Consider the following 6,558-nt stretch of genomic DNA (forward strand, 5'->3'; position numbering starts at 1 on the left):
CCCCCCTCCTGTTTAGGTCAATAATAAATCAGGTTACTTTAATTCATCAACACTTGATTTTATTGACAGCTCATCAATATTTCTCATTAATAATATTGATGGGTGCAGTAATCAGCCAATCTTTTCAAATCAGTGTAGCTGCTGTTCTCTCGGGGGCCCAGGAACACATTGTTGCCCTTTGGTTCCACTGGATGTGAATGCAGCCCTGCAGTGATCTCATCTCTGCAGCAGCTCTCTGAAATCCAGGACGTCCACCATAAATAAATGCCAATGATAAAGAGCAAACGTGCATTTTCATATGGTAATATTCAATAACTTGTGAGTAAGACTGAACATTAGCTTTGAAATTTAATATCAGCTCATTATGCCATTTTAGCATCTCCGACGAGGGTCGGAGTGCCAACGAAAACCGTGAGGAAGGAACACTTCCGCCTGCTGTTGTGGTTGTGATTCGCCCATCTTGCCTGCCTGGATAAGGTGCGGCAGCTGGAATCAGAAAGATCAAACACCATGGCTAAAGTGAGCATAGAAACGAGACACAAGGTGGTGAGCCTGCACCAGCAAGGTCTCTCACAGGTAGAAATCTCGCGGCAGACAGGTGTTTCCAGATGTGCTGTCCAAGCTCTTCTGCAGAAGCACAAAGAAACGGGCACGGTTGAAGATCAGAAACGCAGCGGCCGACCGAGGAAACTAAGTAAAGCGGACGAAAGACTCATTAAGATGACTTTGCAGCGAAATAGGAAGATCTCCAGTAGCGCCATCACCTCAGAGCTGGCGGTGACCAGCGGCACTCTGGTGCACCCGTCCACTGTGCGGAGGAGTCTGGCCAGGAGCGGTCTAAATGGGAGGAGAGGGAGCAAAAAGCAGGTCCGGATGTGTGAAACGAGCGAAGACAAGACACTCTCAGGTGAACAGAAACAGCAGAACTGGGATGACAATAAATGGGAGCAGGAGGTCTGGACTGAAGATTCAGAAGCTGAGATTTCTGACTCTAACACAGAGGCTGGAGAGCCACAGGACTGTGAGGAGACAGATTAGGCGACATGTGAAGCACGCTGGAGCTTCCTGATAGGTTTGGGATTGCATGTCTGCAAAATCAGGACCAGGCATTTTTATCCATCACATTATCCTGAGACAAGCATGTCAACAATCTCAGAGTTATATATTTATATAGATCAGTTCATGTTAAACTTAAAGTGCAAAACTATATTACATGTTCAGCTGCTGTGTGTTTGTATTCGTTTCAAAGAAAAATTATTATCTGAAATATATTTTTACACTTCAGTAGAAAGTGCAATAAATATGAGATGTTTGAGAAGTTGTTAAGTTCTCCTTGTTCTGCCTATTTAAAAAGTTTATTTTTATTTTAAAGAGGCAGGCATTCACCAGGTCACATAGACATATTTTTTTGTGAAAATTGGTGGACATCCATTTAATCCATGTTGCATGTGTTATCCTGTAAAAATGATTAACCTTTCCCCCCGTGGACCCTTTTATATTTGCTGCACCAATTCAGTTTCCCCAGAGATAGCAGTAATGTGCAGTCTGATCTTGAAATTGGTGGGTTTAACCTGATTAAAGGCCTTAACAAGATATGTATTTCACCATCACCTTCAGTTATTTGACACTCTTGTCTCGGTAAAAGATGCGGGGCGATCGTGGCTCAAGAGTTGGGCGTTCGCCTTGTAATCGGAAAGTTGCCGGTTCGAGCCCCGGCTTGAACAGTCTCGGTCGTTGTGTCCATGGGCAAGACACTTCACCCGTTGCCTACTGGTGGTGGTCAGAGGGCCCGGTGGCGCCAGTGTCCGGCAGCCTCGCCTCTGTCAGTGCGCCCCAGGGTGGCTGTGGCTACAATGTAGCTTGCCATCACCAGTGTGTGAATGTGTGTGTGTGTGTGTATGGGTGGATGACTGGATATGTAAAGCGCTTTGGGGTCCTTAGGGACTAGTAAAGCGCTATATAAATACAGGCCATTTACCATTTAAAAATACAAAGCTCAGTAAAGGCAGAAAGACAGACCATGTGTGAGACTGCAGGATATAGAAGAGAAGAGAGCAGCTCATGTGCTTCGTTGTTTTCTGTGCTCCTCTCACACTTTTTAAATGCGCAGATTAGAAAAAAGCAAAACAAAATGGGAGCAGGATCTAAAAATGTAAGTGTCACTGTATGATTTTTAGAATTTTTGAGTAGTTTTGCAGCATGTGCTAAAATTGAAACCGGGACAATAAATGCAAGCATCCAAAAATCTACCAATTAAACCCTAAATTTAGAATCACACTGTTCATGGTGAGTTCACCTGGTGCTGCAGCACCCCTGAATATGTCTGGACACTTGTAGACAGCAATTAAATGTTTTATTGCAGGTACAGTTCAGGCTCGCTGTGAAACAAGCAGTCCATTCAGACTGCACAGGCACTCCATCTCAACCAGTATGGTTTGCTGTGTCTCCCTGCACAGTCTCAAGACTGGGGTAGACACAGGAAGACGTTTTTAGTCAGTCAGTTTTTACAACCCATGTAGTAGGCTCTCACTGGAATTAATGAATGCCACTCAGAAGTAACTATTGCTTTAGACAAAGAGCAGTTTGTTAGTTAAAATTTAACCATAGTATTATTTCAGGATGTAAACTTTGATAATAACTTTTGATTTTGAATAATTGTGGATAAGCCAAACATGATAGGAAGATTTCATTTTACTTTGAGTCCATATTATTGTTTCATATTAAATTAGTATTTTCACACCTGTTTGGTTTCTGCATACTTTTTCTTTATTACACTGCAGCAGCACACATCTTAGACTCTGGCATCCAGGAGTAATGGAGGCTCTCCTTCTAGCTGTGGAGTCAAACAGTTTTCATATCGTGTCTACGAGTGCATAGTACTATGCAGCCAGAGAGTCCTGTTTAGTTTAACTTGTGACATAACTGAAATAAATATTTGAAATAAAATAAATTACTTCAGCTGCACAAGAGACACGAGGAAGAAATGGAAATGTGGAAAATGTTTTATGTCTAAATGATGGAAGTTGGGACAGAATCAGTATTAAAGCAGATTCAGCACTAAGAGAAAATCTAATAACCAATCTTAGTGAGACATCTAGAAATATCTTATTAGAGCTGTGTAACAGAGACTGGGAGGCTCTGTTAGCAGTGGTAGTAACAATGTGAAAACCAGGGAAAGATGAGAGAGAACTAGGAAATTACAGACCAGTAACTTAAAAATCCAAATCTGCAAAACAATGGAGAATATATGAAATGAATGGTTAAAGTACTATATAGATAATAAAATGGAAAGTGGGCTTAGAAGAGGGAGAAGTACAACTGAACCAGCTTTATGTTTAAAACATGAAATTAGAAAAGGCAATGTAAATAAACAAAGTGCCATGACACACAATATGACACAATGTGAAGAGAAGGTCAACTAGTGAAAGTGAGGAAAATAGGCATTACAAATTATTACACAGATACATTTCTTTTAAAAACTACAGAAGGATAAATACATACATGTCATGGGAAGCTTTACAGTGGAAAATGTAAGTAATCAAGAGTTGGTCGTGGTTTCATCAAAGGATTACATGGGTCACACACAATGAAGAAAAACAGTAAAAAACAGTCTTCAAGTAACTTAAAGAAGTCCAGACGCTTTTCTTTGCAAGCTCCTTTGACTACGATGACCTGGATGACTGAGAACCTTCACAGACAACAGTAAGAAATGCAAGAGTGTTAAATGTAATCATATGTTTAACCCTTTAAAGCCGGTCGGAGCGGGCACGCTCTGTTTTGCGTAATTATTTTTAAATCCCGGTAGCTCTGCAACCACGTAAGCTAGCGCAATAATTTTTTTTCATATGAAACCGGAGGAGTTGTACTTACATCTTATGCCATCAGCTTGTCCTAGGTCACAGTTTCCTTCCACATATAGCTTTGCAAAAACTGCACAAAAAGCACTTGCAGCAACAAAAACACAATATTCCAGAAACACGCTTTGCCGATCCGATCAGCTGTTTGTAACACTTCCTACGTCCATCAGCGCGAACTATCGCATGTCCTCCATTGTCTGCCCAAAACCGGAAGTGACGTCATTTTGCGGAAATGTAGTTTTTTACCATCAGGGCCTTATGAGCCTATACTTGTGTTTTAAAAAGTTATCTTTGACTTTATGACTTTCTGTGTCGTTTCTGGGATGCTTAGGACTCATATTGCACTGCTGGAAATAGTTTATTTTGATGCACATGCTGCTTTTTTGCAAATTTGCAGTATAATATTTATTTTCATTTTTCCTGCGGTATATAAAAATTGGTGTATTTCAAAAATAAAACTATGAAGACACTTAAAATAAATTTCCTGCGGTGGGAAACTATTTTGTGAAACTTTTTTGCATTTGCAGTTTTGAGGGATAAGCCTCTTAAATTTCTCTAACTAGAAATATATGTTAAAAAAACAAAAACCATTTTACATTTTTTTGTAGTTTATTGCACTTTTTTGCAATGTATGTAATTACTATGCACTTAATGTAGACATATTATTAAAATTTGGGCTATAATGGTTGTATTGATGTATAGCAACTTGAAATGCTCCCAAAAATGGCACTACAACATATAAAAATATAATATAAGCTCTGGCGGACTTGTTTCTATGGTAGGTCTTAAAGGGTTAATTGAAAATAACTAAGCAGACAGGAATTCTATGAGGACCATATACAGCAGATTTATCAGGCCAGTATTAGATTATGGAGTATTGTGGTGTATGGTTCAGCATCAGATACATACAAACATACAATTGCACCCAGCGCACCTGCGTGTAAAACAACCCCAATAGCAGCATAATGAGCAGAGCTGGGTGGAATGCCACTAGAAATCAGAAGGGAGCAGCTAACACTAAATTGCTGAGCAAAGTTACAGGGCCATGAACGGGGTCACCCAACATGAGGCGTTCGTAAGAGCTTTATGGGAAAAGGAAAGAAAAAACAAAGCGCTTTGGCTTGTCTCAGAGAGCAACAGAACTTAAAATAGGCCAGTTAAACATTAGTCAGACCGTGCCATTACAGGCAAAAGAGCAACAAATACTTCCTGTCGCCACAGAAGAATTTACATTAATGGAAAAGAAAGAGTAAGGATGGGGATTTTATTTTAAACATACAGTACAGGCATACATTCATCAGCACTGCAGTTTTGTCCACATTGATGCAGATGCATCAATTAGAGTGATGGTCACTGTTTCTGAGTTTCTTATCAAAGTAGAGGAAAACATTACTGACAGATTATGAATGAACATGGGAGAAATGTTCATAGTACTCGAAGATGCAAGACCAATAACTTGACTCAAATTCACTCAAAATACTCACATAGTGTACAGTATATCTATCTATCTACCTACCTATCTACCTGTCTTCATGTATATACAATTTTAAAATGATCTTGTGTTTTCTTTCTCATTTCCCAGCACAGCCACCCCACCTTGTGTATATAGGTTATTTGAATAACTATAATAAAAAGACACTAATGATAGTTAATCAAGACAACTATTATGAGTGCCTTTTTGTTTGCACTGATGTTCATGAATAAAGTTCTTTTTTTAGAAAAAAAAATGTTTTAGTTAAACTCAGGCTGACAGAAATAAAGAGCATCGTGATGCAGAAAATGTTGAAAAGGTGTTCAAAAGCAATGAAAGGACGAAATGAAAGGGTAATGGTTCTGGGGAGGAGCAGGAGAGATTCCCATCTGTCATTCATAACAGGAAAACACCAAACATGTTGTATTATACTATGAAAAATATGAAGACAGGAGACGCAAAGTGGTCCAAGAACCTCAAGAAACTAAAAGTTAACCTGGCTGTTGAAGTCTTTAAGTGGTGAACGCTATCGGGACCAGCTGGTGGCGGTAATGCACCAATTAGATGTGTGCCAACCTCAAGTATGCATCAAGAAGAAGACGCAGAAGAAGACGCTCTTCCGCCTGCTGTTGTGGTTGTGATTCCCGTCGTCTGGTCTACCTGGATAAAGGTGAGGCTGCTGGGATCAGAAAGATCAAACACCATGGCTAAAGTGAGCATAGAAACGAGACACAAGGTGGTGAGCCTGCGCCAGCAAGGTCTCTCACAGGCGGAAATCTCGCGTCAGACAGGTGTTTCCAAACGTGCTGTCCAAGCTCTTCTGCAGAAGCACAAAAAAACGGGTACGGTTGAAGATCAGAAACGCAGCGGCCGACCGAGGAAACTAAGTAAAGCGGACGAAAGACTCATTAAGCTGACTTTCCTGGAGAATCGGACCATGTCCAGTAGCGCCATCACTTCAGAGCTGGCGGTGACCAGCGGCACTCTGGTGGACCCATCCACCGTGCGGAGATGTTTGGCCAGGAGCGGTCTTAATGGGAGGAGAGGGAGCAAAAAGCAGGTCCAGCTGTGTGACTCGAGCGAAGACAAGACACTCTCAGGTGAACAGAAACAGGAGGACTTGGATGTCAACAAACTGAAGCAAGAGGAGGAGGAACAAGGGGAGCAGGGGGCACAAGGGGAGCAGGAGAAGCAGGGGGAACAAAAGGTGTGGACTGGAGATTCAGCAGA

This window comes from Haplochromis burtoni, unplaced genomic scaffold, assembly GCF_018398535.1.
Source record: "Haplochromis burtoni strain Fernald_Lab_line unplaced genomic scaffold, NCSU_Asbu1 Contig_177, whole genome shotgun sequence".
NCBI lineage: Eukaryota > Metazoa > Chordata > Actinopteri > Cichliformes > Cichlidae > Haplochromis > Haplochromis burtoni.